Source organism: Temnothorax americanus, unplaced genomic scaffold (genome assembly GCF_048541705.1).
Source record: "Temnothorax americanus isolate GAGA-0224 unplaced genomic scaffold, ASM4854170v1 Scaffold11, whole genome shotgun sequence".
NCBI classification, from domain to species: domain Eukaryota; kingdom Metazoa; phylum Arthropoda; class Insecta; order Hymenoptera; family Formicidae; genus Temnothorax; species Temnothorax americanus.
The window spans coordinates 3,291,106-3,310,012 of NW_027509242.1; the positions used below are offsets into that span (position 1 = coordinate 3,291,106).

Below are 18,907 nucleotides of genomic sequence, written 5' to 3' on the forward strand. Positions count from 1 at the left end.
TTTATCAAGAAATTATACGTTTTTATAAATGCAATAAAAATAAAGTAGTAAAATAAAATCAATTAGAGAAATTGTCCTTGTTCGTCATTCGTTTTCTTTGTGCCGAAGCTATAGCCACACGTATAATTCGTCGACACGTATAAAAGCGTCGTGAGAAAGATTGATATATAATATAAGAAAAAGTTAAACCAGATGAAGAAATCTAACTTAAATCTAAACGTGAAATGCAAATATTTAGGATTTAATTTAAACTTAGTAAATATGTCAGACATACCAATCGAGAAAGAAGCCAGATTAATGAACCAAATTTATAAATTTAAAAATAAAAAAGTATGCTCGATCCGAGAATTTGCCCAGTTCATTGGCTCGTTAGTAGCAAGCTCTCCAGGCGTTGAATATGATATGATTCACGCAAAATCCTTAGAAAAGGCAAAGTTAGAAGCATTAGGTAGAGACTACACAGACCTCGATAAGAAAATGAAAAATCCAACTTGTATAAAAGAAGACACAAGTTGGTGAAAAGAATTTTATCCTCGCTTCCTTAATAGCTGCAGGTTATGAATGCCATAATTCTGATGCCTGATGGCGGTTCAAAAAGCGCGATATGTTACTAATTACATGTTACACATGCAACGTATGTGTGCATGCAACGTAAAACGCCGACACACGAGATGCCGTCGGAAAATCCGCGCCATGTATCGGCGAAATCGGCGATCCAGTGGCATTTCAGTGAAACCGAATCGCCATCGCTTTGGCGTTATTGAAACACGATGCTTTTGCGCGCAATCCTCGTAATTCAGAGAGATGTTAATCCGTTAGCATCCTATAGCTTGTGATCAGCGGAAGTCCGGTAACGGCCAGTATACAATCGCGAATGCCTATAAACGTGCTTGAGAAGTCTTTTATAAACAACTTCATAAATTATTGAAAAATCTGACGTGGTTCAAATGGTTAAAAAAAAAAGTGCCGACGAACCGCCGCGAAATCACGTTGCATAGGTACTATGTCCGCGTTTCCAATTTCGCAACGTTAATTCAGAATTAACCAAACAGGTTCGACCGCGGTGTAGCGCGATGGACATCGAATAATTGAGTAAAACGCTCGAGGGCGGGCGCCGCTGGTTCTCTCTCGCATCTTCGTCTCGCTTTTAACGTTAATAATATGACGCGTGCCTTTTAAACGCGGCGCTCTATTAATGCTGAAAGCGAGATATCGGTGCGACACAGAGTCGGGTCACGAGAGATCGCTCGATGAAAGTTTAAACTTGCGGATAACGGTCCGGGCGTATTATGAGAGCCGAGCCATGACAGGCGCGAAAGGAAAAATCGTCACGTCACTCTCGAGCGACAGCGCGAGCTAGCCACGAACATTATTGTGCGAGGAATGCGGAAAAAATTTCCCGCCGACGCGACGTATGAAACGTTAGGTTTTAGCGAGTCGCGATTTTCACCGGAGTTACGCGGTTCTTTTTTTCATATCGATTTAGTCGCACAGCGGATATTTTTGAACAATTGCACAAGAAGACTTACAGAGCAAAATAATGCAAATAATATTTTTTCTCAAATTTTTTTCCAGAGAAGTAGGCTAAATCGATGAATGGATGTAATTCAAATTGAGTCGTCGCATAAGTTTTCTTTACAATCTCTAACATTTAATACATTGGTGATTAAACCACAATTGAAACTAAGATTTTGTTAAAACAGGACGTTTAAAAGAGAAAAATTTTTTATTGCAAAAAAAATTTATCATTTATCCATGTAATTCAATTTGTCAAAAATTTTCCAAGGATATCAAATCAATACCAAATAATTACCAACATTTTTGTTACAATACAACTTATTTATATTCGGGATCCTAAACAGTAAGATATTTAGAGGTATAGCGATTTAAAACTCCAAAACTCTATGTGTCCAAATATGTCCAAAGAAACGCAAAAAACGTAATGTAAAATTCCAAAGCGATATTTCATTTTCATGAGAAAGAGAGAGAATATACGCTTTCGTGTTCACGCAAAATTTTCGGGCGTGCAAGAAAACTCCACGCAAAACCGGGAGGAGATTCTCGACAATTGCGACAGCCGTGGCAGGCTATCGTGGGGCTGGAAGGTGGCGCGGGTAGAGGGTAGCTCGCAGGATCACCGAGTCCCTGATATACCCGGCGGGTTGTCGAGGTGGACCGTGGTAATCCTCCAAAACCCCTGCACAATACCGCGTCGGGTTCTACAGCGGCCATTAGCGCGGAAGGGGAAAAAAGATTAAAACCTTCGCCGGTCGCCCGCACCGGCGGCGAATCCCGGTTTTATTAATCGTGCACGTTGCGGAAGATAACGTCGTCGGCCGGCAGTTTCCAGGAAAAGGGTTAAAGCGCCCCGAGAGACGGAAAAAGGGGAATTTCGGCCCTTGTATATCACAGCGATCGCGTCGCTGCGAAAAAACGACCGACACGATTGCGGCTGAGCTAAGCGTCTCCTTGGTGCAAAAAGCGAATTTAAGGAGAGAAATATCGAGGAATAATGGTAATACAAATATAATCGTCGTTGCGATAATTTATGTATCTAGATTCCTCTGAAGAATTCTTGCGAAGTCTTACGTAATGCCACCGACGATCGTCTCTCTATAAATGTGTTCTATATTTAAAAAAAATTTATTCTCTTTTCTAAATTTTATCGAGTATACATGTCCGACGAAGCATCAAAAGAGTCGAGCAGCTTTCGCCTTTTATTCCGCGTCCAACATGCCGGATAAAAAGGAACGTCGTGGCGGGAAGAAGAGAAGCCACCCACCTCTCGCTCCCACCCTCCTTTTTCCCCGATTTCTTCCCTCGCGTTCGGAAAGAGGAAAAAAGACGAGTGGGGTAGGTTGCGGGAATGGCGGAAGTGCTGAGTGCGAAGGAAGAGACGATGGATGCTGCACAGGAAAGAAGAAAAAGAGGAGGATAGTGAAGAAGAAAGGACGTTCTGAGAAAGAGAGACGAAAAGAAGACGTCGTCTTTCTTGGACAAGGGGAGAAAAGAGAGAGAGAGTGGAAAAGAAGACGAGAAAAAGCCGAAAGAATACGTCCGAGTGGTAAAAGGGACGAGAAGGGGTCGAGGGGAAATTCGAACTATGCGTCTTTAGCAGCAAAAGCCGCGGATGTTCATCTCTTTTTGCCTTTCCCTCTTCCTCTCTCTCTCTCTGTCTCTTTCTCTCTCTATCTCTCTCTCACGCTCTCTTTCTTCGTCGCGGTTTCTTCACGACGAGCGAGCACTCCACTGACCTCTAAAGCAAAATTTCCGAGTACCAATGGCTGAGCGATGGAAAAGCTCCGACCCGCTTTTACGACGCGCTTTTATTCGCGCAACAGCGGTAAGCGAGGAAACATCGCGGAATTAAGATTCGCGAATGCAGAGATGTGCCAACGTGCTCGATTTGAATCCGCTATCTGAATGCGAGGGAATATCGTGAGTTTCAAAGATGGGGAGCGAGGTTTCCTTTGATTCTATAATAGGAAGTGCACGATCTGTTCTTTATGAGAATAAAAGCCATCGCATACAAATTTCTAAAACGAGATGTACATAAATTTACGCGAAACTTGGCAAAAAGTTACGAAAATAATATGTAAACTCATAAAAAAAAACCTATTTATCATTGTAAAAATTCTTTTTCATCGTATAGCAATTATTACAAAGTGCTAATTTAATTTTATTCGTCGCTAAACTTATGAGAAGAGGCATCTCTCGATGAATGCAGCTTCGTCGTCATGCATAATTTCGCAAATCCGCCAATTATCGTCTAACCCGGCAAAGCGAAGAGGGTCACCAGGTGGCGAGGCGGCGATTTTTCCCTTTTCCCGATTACGGGCGAGACTGCAGGCGGTCGGTATTAATCCCGCGCACTGTTCTGTACCATCGTCATGGAAACGCAAAGCCCCGAAAAATCATTTCGACGTCGAGCGTTGGCCGATAATAAAAAAAAAGAGTAGGGAGGAATAGGAGGTGCAGGGATCCGAGAAGAGGATGAAGAGAACGACGCGCCGAGAGAGTGAGAGAAGGCGGAGGAGGACGACGCGTTTCGAGAGCGCTCGCTCGGAGCACGAACGTCGAGTAGGGCGATAATATCCGACCTTTCGAAAAAAGCGTGCGCAATTCCAATCCGGAGAAAAGAAAAAGGAACCTTTTTCCGGATAGAGACGCGGGGATGGGCCAGAGGAATAGGACGATTAGGAAACGGCGTCGATTACGTCTCCGCGCCGGCTCTTTTTTTTTTTTTTTTTTGCATCTCGTGAAATCACGTCTACGATATAAACATGCTACGATCCGATCTGTGATTGAGTTTCCAAGTTTTTAAGCTTCAATTCTGTTCACCGATGAATTAGTACGTATGTTTTACGCATTTTGGTCGTGTTTCTTGCTTATCTTTTATCGTTGCCACGAATATGCAATCGTCAAACAAATCCTGTATTTTTAGAAATCGATGTTTCCAATACAAAGCGAGGTACACCGGATCTTAATTTCGAGAGCTTGATTGTTAAAATATTTAATGCCGACACAATTAAATCCGCGTATCGCCGATAGGGGAATCAAGCGTGTGTGCGGAGCACGCGAGAATCGGAGTCTAGCTCCAACCGGCGATATCGCTAGTCACGGAGACCGTTCCGGTTATATAGCTCGAATATATATCGGGAGTATATAGTGAACCCATAGTTGTAATAAAAAAAAAATACACAACGATTTGTAATACACAAAACAATTCCTTAGAATGCACAGTGTAAAAATTAATACTCCGTATCAATTTAATACTAACAATTTCACTAAAAAATAACTTTTTTAGGTTTTAAACACGATTCTAATCTCCAACATCAAAGTCGTGCAGCAAAGAAAGGAAGCGAAATGACGATTCGCGAAGAGCGAAGAGTCCTTCTTCACTTTTCTTCTTCCTTTTCCCTTGCTTCCAGAGTTCAGTTTCTCTCTTGGGTCCATCTCGCGAGAGAGAGATCCGCGCGAATCGAACTCCTGAAGGAACGGGAGAAGAGCCGAAGGATGCGTAGTTTTCCTTTTTCTCGTCGTTCCTCGTGCTCGAGTTACTCGCTTCCGCACGAGCGCGCGTCTATCTGTCGCAGAAAGGATCGAGACAAGCCGAGGGTGAAAGAGCGAAAAAGAGAAGAAAAACGCGAGGACACCGGCTGCCACGAGATGTGATGCGACACTCTCGGGTGCTCCGGTCGTGGCTCTCGTCTACCGGGTGAGCCAAAACAGAGAATCGTCTCATCGGCTAATCAGGTAAAATTGATAAAAATTGCTTAGAGAATATTCACGCTATATAAAAATATATACATAAAAATCTACATAAAAGTTAACAAAAAATATGTTTTTTCAATTGACAAGTGCCGCAAAGAATCGTCATATTTAAAAAATAGCAACCTGCACTTTTGAAATAATAATTTTATTGCACCAAACTCATATTGCAAAAAGAACAAAAATTATATGCTATTTGTATCATTCTATCACTGTCTGAATATATTTCTATATTAAAATCTTTATATATTATCTTCCAATTTAAAAAAAAAAATATTATTCCCATCAAAGTTTGACACTATTCTAGCGGAGGGTGTAACTTTTAGCAATTTTTTGCAAAAAAAATCAATCAATCGTTGCGTGTCGTCTGGCGCATAATCCATGATACATTCTCGGGAATTGCGTGGAGCCACCCGATAGTGGCGTCGTTACGCTCACCCTCTCGGCGGTACGAGAGGGTTCCAAAGCTTAAATGAGCCGCGCGCTGTCGTGGCATCCGCGGCATTTTCCCCTTTCATCCCCGCCACGTCTCGTCCTGCACAGCTTGCGGCGGGGGGCCTCTTCAGGGACGACAACAACCCCTACATGAGAACGGCGATGACAACGACGACAATACCTCATCGGGATCCTTCCACGAAGAACGGCTTACGCGCGCTGGCAAATTTCATCGATATCGCACCGGGCATTATATACCGAGTGGCCGTGAAATGTTTGCCGTAAAAGTTATACGACGCATTAGTTGCATGCACGAATCCTCGCGCGAAACTAAATTTATTGCGCACATAAAATACGATATTCCAGAGATTACTCGGCCGTACTCAAATGGTCCCGCTATTGTCGCAAAAATGCGGCAAACGAAGTTCTATTGTCCATAGATCCATAGGCAGAGGAGGGCAGAAGAAAGGAAAGAGAGGGAGAGAGAAGGAGCAGAGAGAGAACGAAGGAGAGAGAGAGAGAGAGAGAGAGAGAGAGAGAGGGAGGGAGAGATAAAGAGAGGCAGAGGGGGAGAGGGAGAGAAAAATTTGAGAAATGAAATTTTATTTCTTTGAAAGTATTTATGGAAATTAGTTTAAGATGAGTTGAGATAATATGCAAATAAAGTCTATAAATATGAACCTTAAAGATTAATAACTTTAAAAATGACCTCGATAAGAAAATGAAAAATCCAACCAATTTAAAAAAATTTTAAAAGCTTACAAAGTAAGCTGTAAGAATTTACAATACAAAAATAGGGATTCAAGTTGTAATAACACAAACTTGTTTAAAAAAAAAAATGCCCGGGCAAAGTCCCAGGCAACTAGTTAGTTAATTAATACAAGATAATTATTATACTTCGCATCCTCAACTAAAAAAATATAATAAGAAAGACAGTAATATGTACATATTAGTACTGTCTTTCTTATTACCGTACCGTTTTGAGAATCTACTCTTAGGCCGGTATTCATAGTCGGATCTTAAACCAATCACAGAGCCGTATTAGCATCTTAAGACATTACTTAGAACGGTCTTGAAATAAGAACCGACTATGAATACCGATCTTAAACTTCTAGTCAGCTTCTTTATGTCAGTCATTGTTTCACTTGAATTTAAACTTTAGAAAGTATAATAATTGAACTGAATGCTTGATACGTAATTTTTACCGAATATTTCACCAAAGATTTTTAGAAGTTTTTAATAAGTATCTATGCCTATGTAAAATGCCTCATACACTCCTATGTAAATGCCTCATACACTCATATATAAAATAAAAGTTCGTAATTTATTAATCGATTATACACTTCTCTAAACAAATAATTAATTTCAACCTACGTGTTACATGAAACCGTCAAAGATGGCGAATATTTTACGAACGCTCACGTCCCCGCGGCCTCTATTTGCAAAACATGCGCGGCGGTATCAATTAATATCATTAACAATTCCGCGCGATCCTCGCGATATCGCAGTTCGGTATCTCGTGATCAATCAAAACCGATATGATAATTAAACCCTGCGGCTTCATATTTGACCGCGTCTCGCGTCATCTGCCATAACACTGCGTAAAATACGATTAGAATCGGATTTAAGTAAAAATATATCCTAGATCCACTTGCAAATCTATCAATTTTTACATTTAATTTTACAACTTTTAAGTAAAATTAGAAAATGGTTAGAAAAGAGCTCATTTCTCCCGTTAAATTATATTTCTACGTAATAAAAATTCCCGTTATACTAACACAAGTCTCAAAACATCTACACTAAGAAAAAAATATTTTAATGACAAAAAATATTCATTAGATGGCTCCTAGGGACTTTCGGTTTGGTGAGTAAGAGCGCTACACGTGTAGTATAATTCGATTGTAGTGAATTAATACAAAATTTGATATTTATAGAAAATTAAAAACATGAATTTAGCAAAACTCAGAAAAAATATAACTTTACTTGAAAAAAATATTAATACCTCATCGTTATTTTTTTTAAGATGAGCATTTAGCCTTCCAAGCAAGTATCACAAATAAATTTCACTCATCGAGGGAACGAATTTAGGAACATGAAAAAGGACGAAATTAGGAAAAACCCTCAAACATCGCGGCTCCTATCTTCTCAACAAGTTAATCTAACGGCACACAATTCTCACACCCTTTTATTGACAATGTATTTGTACATAAACCAATGACATACAGAGAATAAAAAAACAACGCTTAAGCGTATAGGACTATTAATAATGACATTGCAAAAACTCGCGTTACCAAGAAAACAAAAAATCTTCGTAAAACCAGTACGGAAGATTCGTGGATCATTTAACTTTCAAGGGTGGCTCTGTTTGCCTTTCTCTATACACACGTGCTAGCGCCGATAGCGCTTTTAGCGACAAGACCGAGTCACAGTCACCAAGTGCTTAATGTAACGTATGAAATACTGCAGAGAAATTGAAGGGGACGAAATTTGAACCGTAAAATAGAACAATAGTAGAGGTTTCAATGAGTTTGAAGTTTTTGTCGACCAATGTATTTAAAAAAGTGGAGTATTCTGAATCTCGGATCTTTATATATTTATATATAAGGTAGGGGGTGGGGTAGTAGCCCAAAATTCGTCCCCGCGCCAAATCTTTAAGATACAAATCGTGAACACATGTATAAAATAGTTCTGTTGAATTTCATCCAAACTATTAGAAGAATTAATTCCTTGAACACAATTCAAATTTTTGAACCAACTGATATCAAAGTTTTTTTTTTACCTCCAAAGGCTTTATTCCTCACAGATAAAATAAAAATAATTTTATCAAGCAAAAAAAATGTCTCGGAATAATACCTTACAAATGAAAAAAATTTCACACCCACACAATTCCCCTTTAATTATATATCTAATCTAAGACAAAACGATTTCAAAAGTTTTATCCATCAAAAATATCAAGAAATCCCTCTCTGGAGCTCTTCGAGTAAACACTGAAAAACTTGGACGAGGATTCGCGAAACTTTTCGACAATTTCGATAAAACGATCGTTTAATGGAACCGTAGGACTCGGAGCTTAACGCAAGAAGGCGGTGAATACTAACTACCGTTAAATTGGCAGTTTAGCCAGACGCCGGGTTAAGCTGTATATATCGGTTACGGACAAACTCGACGTAATATCCCCCGACCGAGCACACAATTGCATCTTGCCAACAGTCAGGCTGGCAATGCGACGACTCAAGGTTGAAGCCACGCGTGGTCAAATATATGGACGTTCTCGTTTACCTAAAAGTGTAGTTTCAAGCAAGGTCGCGTTACAACAATAAAGATAAACCTAAAAAGTATTTAACACCTAGTAATTTTCTGAAAACTAAGTTTCAAAGACAGGCTGCGAAAATTTGCCTCTTTCTAATTTAAAAAAATAATATGTCAGGATGTCAGTTTAAGATTTAGCGTTGCAGATACCTACATTTAACATCGTGCGCGGAAAAAGTTGTGCGATTGGAGATTTGCGGGGTTTTCGAGAGCGAAAGCGCCAGGCAGCCGAGGGTGGGTATGCCTGAGATCAGCATGCTAACGATGTGTACCATTCCAGCATCCTTTTCCCCTGCATCCGAGGGATGACGCGTGCACGCGTCTAGTCGGAAGATCAAAAGCGATCGCGTGTGCTGATCCCTCTTGCTCCTCGATATACAGCAGAGGAAGTCGATTACGGTTCTTGAAACGAGGTGAAAATTACAAAAGTGAACCGATTTACTAGATTTCAACCAATGAAATCATAGATAAGCTAGTGAATTTCCTCACTTTTGTAATTTTCACCTCGTTTCAAGAACCGTAATCGACCCCCCTCGATATATACAGTGAGTTACCGTCGAATCCGTTACAACTGTTACCGAGGACAAAGTGGACCAAAACTCCCAAGCTCCCCGAGCTTGACGACCAATTTCAAATTTAATATCTCCTCCGAAAGATGGCCCAGTTTTCTCCGCACAAGCCCCAATCGTGCGGGGGGTGGCAGTTTGGAATATAAAATATCCTGTGATCAGGTGGACTCGAACCCGGTTCCTCGGAGTTACGAGTCTGCCGCTTTACCACAAGACCACACTGCCACCCCGGTTTGGACCGCGATCGAGTTAAATCGGTGCCGTTACCAGTGACACACGACTCTCGAACGATCTCCCGCATCTTTCAAAAAATACCTCTCACAGAAATATGCTCCTTTCATATAAAAATGCTTCATAGAAAAAAATGCTCCTTTCACCACCACGCGCATGAATTCGGCCTTGACTCCGTATTTCCAGAAAAATGCTATATGAATTTTTGTTGCTCGCCCCGAGATTTGAAGTCTTAATAAAAAAATACAAGAAAAAATAATTAGACGAATATAACACTTGTATTTTGTCTTAGAAAATACTATAAAAATTTGCAAATCACAATCATTGAATTATACAGAATGTTAAAAAAAGAAAACGTGAAGATTATTCTTTTGTAATAAATGAATGTTACACATATGTGAGAGATATTACATACGTTATAATGCATGAAATTGAAAAAGTAATATCTATTAATTGGAAATGTAGTTACTTTGTAAAATCTTGCTCTGACGCACACGGTTCTTTTACGCGTTGCCGCGTCCTTTTTTTTGCTTTCAATTATATAAATAAATTTGTATGAATTTGATCGTGCTGTGCAAAATGTCTCGCTCGCGCACGTTCAACGTATTACTGAGCGGTGCGACGGAAGAGGAGCGTGCAAGCAAATTGTCGACGTACAAACGAGAGACGGACCGGTTGCTCGGCAACGAGCAGGCCGACGACGCCGACGGTAGACCAAGAAATTGCATAAATTTGTTGTTTGGCTTTAAAAACGCGCGACGTTTGGCGGCGTTGCAAAAAGCGTTGCCCGACGGGGCGAATGTCGAGGTGGCGAGCGATCCAAAGACCGTGGTCAAGAACATTGAAAAATCGAACAAAACGATATTCCGCAAGGGCAACGCGCCCAAATTTGAACGCAGAAAGAACGACGATATCAAAATATGTTGCACGAGTGTCTTGAATCGGAGTCGTACGACGATGCAATGGGCTTGATCGAGGATATCAATCCCGCGTATTACGTTGGAAATCATAAAAAGTTGGACGCTTTCTTCGGCAACAAATTTGCGCAACCCGACAATGGCCTTTACCAGGCTGACGACTTTAATATCCCGACCTTGGAGCTGCCGGCGAATAAAACTACAATCTTTGTCGGCGAGGTGTGTGTGTGTGTGTGACACGTTTTATCGATATTACATTGTTACGCATATACATGTACATGTATCAAATTTGTTTAAAATGCAATTAGCAAATGGACTGGCTCTTCGCGCTTAGAAGCGGAAGCTAGCTCGAGTAATATCGGGGTTGATAAAAAGAGGGAGAAAGAGAGAGAAAAAAAAGAGAGAAAAACTCAACGGTATCGAGCTGTACCTCCTCGCCGCAGGGATATGCAACCAACCGAACCCCGCGAGAATCGACATGTGCGGAGGACGACGACGTGGAAGAGCAGCGCGCGTGCCACCGCGTAACAAACATCGGATGCACGAGAAGAAGGAAGGGGGGGCCGACAACGCCGTCATTCGGTGGCACGGCGGTGGTCGCTCGGAGGGGATCGGGAGCTAGAGCGCAGGGCAGCAGGGGGTACGAAAGCGGGGGACGGATGGATGGGCGAGTTGCGAGTTATCAGGGGCGGGCAGGCTCGTGCGGCTCCACTATCCCCGCGAACGGCGGGTGCACGCGGGCGACAAGGGGGGGGAGGGGCGCGACGGAAGCGTGGTAGTTCTGGCCTGGTGCTACCCGCATCCACCAGCAGGGGTGGCGGTGGAATGGGGTGATCGATATGCCGTGCCGTCGCCAGTGCCACACACCACGCCACGCGCACGTACATTCCGCTTCAGCGACAACGTAAGGAGGAGATAGTTATCGGGGATGCGATTGTTTCGGGGGTGGAAGATGGGGAGCGTGCTCGACAGAGGCGTTGCGTGATGTTTCTACGATATCCCGGATAAAAAATCTGTTAAATAACTAGCAAATGCCTCGACGAAATGAGGATTGCCTCCTTTGCAAAAGAAAAAAGCCACAGCCGCAATTTATACGTAATTATTCATCATATTGATGCTTATATCGTATGTCAATGTAATGATATCTCAGTTAAATTTTGACTTTCCTGCACCTAGAGGGGGAAGTAGCTATGCGAGACCCTGGTAAGTGAGGGTGGGCTAAGTGACATAGAGGTAGGTAAGCTTAAGAGATGGATGAAAGATAAAGAAAAGGAAGATGGAAGGAATAACGTGGTAATTAGAGGGATAAATTTAGAACAAGAAAGAGACTTTCCTGCACCTGGACAAACGAAAAGTGACAGAGGCGCACTTGACGAGTAATTATTCATTGCTCTTATATTACCCCAAGAGTTAAAACAATCACGACACGCGAAACAAATTTCAGATGTCTAAGAGAATATATTCTCCGATGATCCATGTCACGGAGGCACGCGCCTCAGGCTCATCGAGCGTATCAAGATTTTCGCGCAGAGTCGAAATTGTGCTTTCGTATTTATTAGGATACTTGCGGATGATATCTTTTTATTACTACAATCGCTTCTTGAACAACGTAATTCACTTTCGTTGCACATAGCAGACCTAGACGTTATCGTGAGTGTCAAGTAAAGTTCCGCGCGATTGCGTCCCACCTGTCCAGGACAGGTAGTCGACGGATAAAAGTAATGTTTGGCTATAAAAATGCTCGTTATCTCAACGCATCGCAAAAATCGTTGCCGGACGGCGCGAACATTGTAATGACAAAAGATCCGCGAACCATGATGAAACGCTTCTCCGAAGAAGGCACGAGGGACGGCCTTTATTACGAGCACGGACCGATATACCTTCGTATGGTGGCGGAAAATAAGAAGCGGGAAGATAAAAATGCAATGCTGGCGGCGGGTTGCCAGTGCGAGACATATGAAGAGGCAATGCAGAAAATCGAAATGGAGGACTCGTCCTACTTTATAAACTACAGAAAGAAATTGGCTGTGCGTATTTTGCGGACTATTTCGCGATATCGGACAAAGCGCGTTACAAGCCTGAGGATTTCTTATCGGGACTCAAACAATTCCCACCCACCGAACAAGACATTGGTTTTCGTCGGTCCGGTAAGTCGATCTACTTGCCTCTATTTATTTTTCCTCTTTCAATCGATTACAATATTGCACGGGAAAGAAAATTTTTTTTTATACACGTTTGTTTCTCTTGTATCGTTTACACAGACACGCATCGGCAAAACACAATTTGCCCTTGCCCACTTTGAAAATCCACTGCTCGTACGCGGTAAACAAGATTGGACCCGTCTCAAGCCGGGTGTGTGACGGACGGTACTTATTGTGCTGGACGACGTAGCTTTTCGAACATGGTTGCCCGAAACGTTGTTGCACAGCATGGAACGCGAAACCGCGTACATGCAAGATGTAAAATACGATTGCGGTGCGCGTGCCGCCCGGAATTAAAAAAAATCGTTTGTGTAAATACTATGGACGCTTTCTGGCCACCGTCCATCCATGCGTGTACGAAAGCGGCCACATCGAGGCAAGAATTGAAATTTTTAATTTCAACGGACCACTTTACAATCCGAATAAACGTAAATCGACGGACAGTGTCGAAGCCGAGAAACGCCTCAAGAAGCGACGGGCTTTTGTTCGATACATTCGACATTTTCGATAAAATTCGCTCAACGTGCGCGGACCTGTTCGGACGTGTTCAATCCGGAAAAAAATTTTTTTTAGTATTGCGACCGTTACTGTCTGCATAGTAATTTCCATTTAGATTTTGTCACGCTCACGAGTACCAGATTTTGTTAAACGAACGGTAGTAAACTGGCCATAATTGTCCTCGGAATAGAGGCAGGCGCCAATTAAATTAAAGAAGAAATAAAGAAAGACATTTTCGATAATGCGGCGGAGAATCTATTCTTACGTCGCGAGGATTTCTGTAAAATCGGAAAATTATACCGATTCGAAAGAATATAGGAGCGACTTACGTTACGAGTCGGAGTGTGACGTCTCGTACATGACGGCGAAATTGGGGTGCCGCGGTCTCCGTCTTGAACTCCGCGATTGAATGATGACGAGCAACTCGGTTAATTAATCACGATATTGATTAACATTCCGCGATCGCGCGGAACTTTAACTCGGCACTCCCGATAACGCGGATCACTCGCGGTCGTCGTGGCGAAGAATCTTTCTCGCGTCGCTTAGATTTCTGAAAAATTAGAAAATTCTGATTCGAAAAAAATGGAGCGAGACGCAACGAACATGGCGGCGAAATTGCCGCGCAATTTCTTCCACCAAGTGCCGATTGAAACTCGACGGACTCGGTTCGTCGCGGTATCGATTAGCACTTCGCGATCGCGCGGAACTTTGCTCGGCACTCCCGATAACGCGGAACACTCGCGGTCGCCGTGACGGCGAAATGGCGAATCCCTCTTCACGTCACGAATGTTCGCGAAGACCACCGTGCGGAGGGTCATTTCGTCTCCAAACGATCGCGAGACGTAACGAACATGGCGGCGTAACTGCGTCGCGATTACCGGCCTCGTCTCGTCTCGAACTTCGGCCGAGCGAAACTTCGCGAGAAGCCCGGCTGCTAATCGCAAGGGCGGATGTCGATTGGCGTTCCGCGATCACGCGTGAAACTTCGTTCGACACGTCCGCCGCGCGACGCGTCCGCGACGAATTTCTCGCGTACGAAGACCGCCAAGATCGCGGGAGACGTTAACTGGGACTGACTGCGACCTGGGCCTGGGCCTGGGACTATAATACTGGGAGAGATCGCGAATCGCGAAGTGACGCGAATGTAGTCGCGAGTCGCAAGGCTGATAATCCACAAGTCAAGTCATAAGTCATACCCACGAATTTTTGAAACGTGCCGATTGGCTACCGAATAGAGAATTTCTGAACGCGTCACTTTCTCCTTCGCGAATAGCCAATCGGCGCGTTCGAAAAAATTGGCGACAAAATAGACAAATAGAGAGTTAGCCTAATGAGAATTTGGGGCCTTATTGCGATGCGAACGTGCCATCACAAGTGCCATGCCATTAGCGAGGGAGAAGGGAGGGGAACAATATGATAATTTCGAGTAAATTAAAGTAATGTTTATATCTGAAAAGTCCTACAAGCACACAAATATATGATCGTTTCGAGTAAATTTAAGTAACGTTTGCCCGAAAAATCCTAACGAGTTAAACTTCGCGAACCGTACTTCTTTTATTTTTTTATTTAAGTATTTATATTTATTTGTTCTTTTTTAATTTCCAAAATTCCCCCCCCCCCCAATTCACAGCTAACAACGCCAGTAGTGTTATCTCTTGATTAGAATTTCATTACTAGATGCCATTGATGTACCTTCCGAATCAGACGTTTTAGGTAATCAATTATCGTTATTAATGACGTATCGAGCTCTCTCGTGACGACATCGATCACGCAAAACGATCCGGAAAGGAGAAAGATAGAAAACAAGCGTATACCTCCCGGTTTCTCATCCACTTGCGGTCGACCGAGCGCAATCAAAACCTAATCAGCCGTCGACCCTTCCCCCCGCGCCCTCGAAAGACGGCTTTCGAAGATTTCGCCTCGCCACGCGCGCGCGAGTTGGGATGGGGTGAATTTCGGGCTCGTATAGTCGTATATCGCGCGCGCGAGCCGGCGGAGAAAGAGGGTGGCGCGCGCGACCTGGGGACCGCGGAGGGCCGAGGGATGAAGACTGAAACAGGGGCGGGGGGGGTAGAGCGTATGGTAATGGCGCGTAATACGATCTGATTGCATTTATGATGAATGGGGGTCGCGCGGCGCGACCGGCGGGAAGGGGGACGGACGGGACGGGAGGGACGACGCGTGTCGAGTCGGGCGAGCGGTCGGAAATTCTGCTTGCGGTTTAATGACAGCGGCAGCGCTCGCTCGCTCGTTCTCGTTCGATTTTCGACCCCTTCGTTCGTTCGCCCTTCCGCCGCCGCCGCCCCCGCCGTCATCTCCTCAATCCGCAACACCCCCGAGAGCTCTTTCTCTCTCTTTCCCTCTCGCTCTCGCTCTCCGCGTGTCGTCGAGCGGCTTGCACGCACGAGCGTTCACGCACGCACCTACGCGTGCACGCGACGCACGCACGACCGCGCTTGACCGGCCCGGGGCGTTTATCCCAATTTGCGCGACAACCCGCGCGCGAATTCGGAAGGAATTTTTATGAAACGGATCGATATTTTGGAAAGGATCGGAAAAGAAAGGTGTTTGTCTAACAACAATAAATGAAAGTAAAAATTATATCGGATTTTGAGTCGAGAACAATTAAGCGCCTGTTTTTTTAATTTTTTTTTCCTCATGAATGGCCGCTTGGGGTTGTTATACCCCAATTAAAAGTCATTGTTATTAATTATAACATATATTGCATATTTTTTGTTGTTCTGTAATTTATTAGTATTTGAGAACATGTATATGGATTTACTCAACGTTTTCTGAAGAAAGAAAAAAGAAACCAAAAAAATATTTTAAAAACGAAAGAAGCACCTCAGCAAACACCGAACAACATATGTAATTTACATCCAAGTTACAATTTCCTGCTCAACACATCCCAGACAACGCAATGTCCAAAATCGGGACATAATAAGACGTCTTATTGCATTTACATTGTTGAATAAGAAATTGCAGTGTAACTTGCATGAAAGTTGCGCGTTACTTGGCGTTTGCTGGGACATTAAAATTACTATGACGTGAGCTACGTTTTTTTACTGGGGTGTAGAAATCACCCCAGGCGTCCCCGTTCTCGGGTCAACGCATGCCTGCCGTTTGGAATAATTGTTTTCGCCACGAATCCCTCGGTAAGTCCCAAGTGAGGCTTCCGGACATCCTAGATTAGAAATTCTTTCGTGCGCGTTTAATCCCGAATACATATATTTTTCAGGCTTCCCCGGCTGAAAGTTATAGTCTTCAGGCGCGACGATGCGTGCCACCGATAACGATTTTACGAACCGCACGCGCCCGAGGACGCACCACCGTAGGCATCGTGAGCGTGAGCATCCTATCGCACATTTGGATCTCGTTCCCGTCGTTCGGCCGCGGACGTGCGATGTCACGGGCGGATATCGGGGATATCGTGACGAATCACCAGCGTTCGCCGGGGAAATTTCTCACCCCCCGGCTGACCGATATGAATGATGATCCCTTCGTCCTTCTCGTGGATTTGAGAAGAAAAGCAGGCACGCGCATAAAGGTGATTCCTGTACCATGTATGTACTATATATGTGTATCATAGTTTCAAATAAAATTATACGCATACATAAATCGTTAATCGTTATTATTACATTGTTATGTTGTAGGTATATGTATTAAAAGTCACATGCATACACTTGCGCACGTATAGATGCGAATAGAGAACAATGCGAAACAGCCGACACGCTTTACAGGGGCAATTTGGCGTCTGATATCAGGATCACTCTCGCAGTCACGCTGTATCGCTGGAAGCCAATTGGAGAACACCTCCGTGTGTCCGTGTGAATCACGACGGACATGTAACAGGTTCAATCGAGAACGACACGCTACGCGACACGTGCCCGCAACGTCGAACACCTGCGTATAACTTGCACGTGTCCACGAAAATGGCATGAATTTTCACATTCATGTTCCATTATTTTCTTAAGAAGTAAATGTCGAAACTGATAATCGAATTAATTTTCGTAACGTACTTACAAGATTTGTAATAGGAATAACTTTATGACAAGCTTCCGAAAGCTTAATTGTAAGAGCTGCCTTAGAAGAGACTGAGTTATTAGCGATTTAACTTTACCGAATAGTAACACGTACTCTTTGATAATCAGGAAGATTGATATATCGGCGCATAATATCAATCTATCAACAAGCCAATATTCTGCAATAATAACGAGGTCTCGATATCTAGCAACAAAAACCAAAACGATCAGTTCATTGAGAATTGTATTTTTACGCAAAATAGTAATCAATATCTCCAGGCAGACAGCTAATTATATTATCTGAATTGATTGGTCAACAACTTTCTACGATAATAGCAACAATGAGCAATACGCTCCTTGTACCTAGTATCCTGGCAACAAGTTACTTTGGATTTATCATTGATTTAAATTTCTGGCAACGAGTTACTTCGATTTATCATTGATTTAATTTTCTGTAAAGCGAACAACTTCTGCTTTTACAGAGTTAAAACGGTTTTTCTAACATTATTCCATCGGATCAACGGTGCGTGGACATGCCACACGTTGTCGTTCACGTACGTGGCGAACCAGGGTTTCTCAGTGTCCCCAGAGAGTGATCGAGTGGATTGCCTTGACGCGCGCAACGCGCAACTCTCCACGCCTGAAAGTTACCTCCAAACTTTGCTCCTCTGATTGTCCGTCTCTCTTCCTCCCTCCCTCCCTCTCTCTCTCTCTCTCTCTCTCTCTCTCTTTCTCTCTCTCCCCCTCCCTCCCTCCCTTCTCCCTCTTCTGCTTCCTCAAAGCGGTCGGTTTTTCTTCGCCACTTCACACACATACACATCCACCTCTCTCATTCTCAACCTTGTCTTTCCACGCGTCCACTCCCGGCAGCAAGGAACGAACACTCTTGGACAGGAAGATAAGTGATCGTCGAAATTGCTCGGCTTGGCAAGAAGCTACCACGTGGTCTCGGAAAGAAGTGTCGTCCACGTCCTTCGCTGTCACGTCGGTACATTTTCAGCTACCTGCTAGAGAGCAGAACACCGTAGATATCCAATGGTATTCATAAATATCCTATGTTATAATCTAGTTTTCTAGACTATCATTTGTTAATATATTAACAAATGACAGTATGTATCGATGAGCGTAATGATACAGTAGAATTATTATTTAACAAATGATTATTTAAACGTAAACTATAAGACTTAGTTTAAAATTTAACTTAAAACTGTGCAAAGCAACTTCTCTTTTCTTCCAAGTAGATTTTATTTCAACAGATTTTTATATTATAAAGTTAAATTCTATTAAAGAGAGAGAGAGAGAGAGAGAGAGAGGGGGGAAAAGTGTGTATCTTTTGTGTATGATAACTCTTTCTTTCTTTCATTTTCATTAAAAAAGATGTAACAAATAAAAATTCCAAGTCAGTAAAATAAAATTTACAAAGCAATAGCATATTTGAACACTTATATTGATTA

General features: G+C 43.0%; 2 long non-coding RNA genes across 2 annotated transcripts in view; both read left to right on the forward strand.

Moving 5' to 3' along the window:
- Nucleotides 1-17,940, forward strand: part of LOC143907013 (uncharacterized) — a 222,245-nt gene extending 204,305 nt beyond the window's left edge. Inside the window, exon 3 of the long non-coding RNA XR_013259700.1 lies at nt 16,670-17,940. This is a non-coding gene — a long non-coding RNA (uncharacterized LOC143907013). The remainder of the gene's footprint in view (nt 1-16,669) is intronic.
- Nucleotides 11,600-13,784, forward strand: LOC143907017 (uncharacterized). The gene is made up of 3 exons (XR_013259701.1): nt 11,600-11,827; nt 11,909-12,108; nt 12,177-13,784. It is a non-coding gene; the product is annotated as an uncharacterized LOC143907017 (long non-coding RNA).
- Nucleotides 17,941-18,907: the final 967 nt, after the last annotated feature.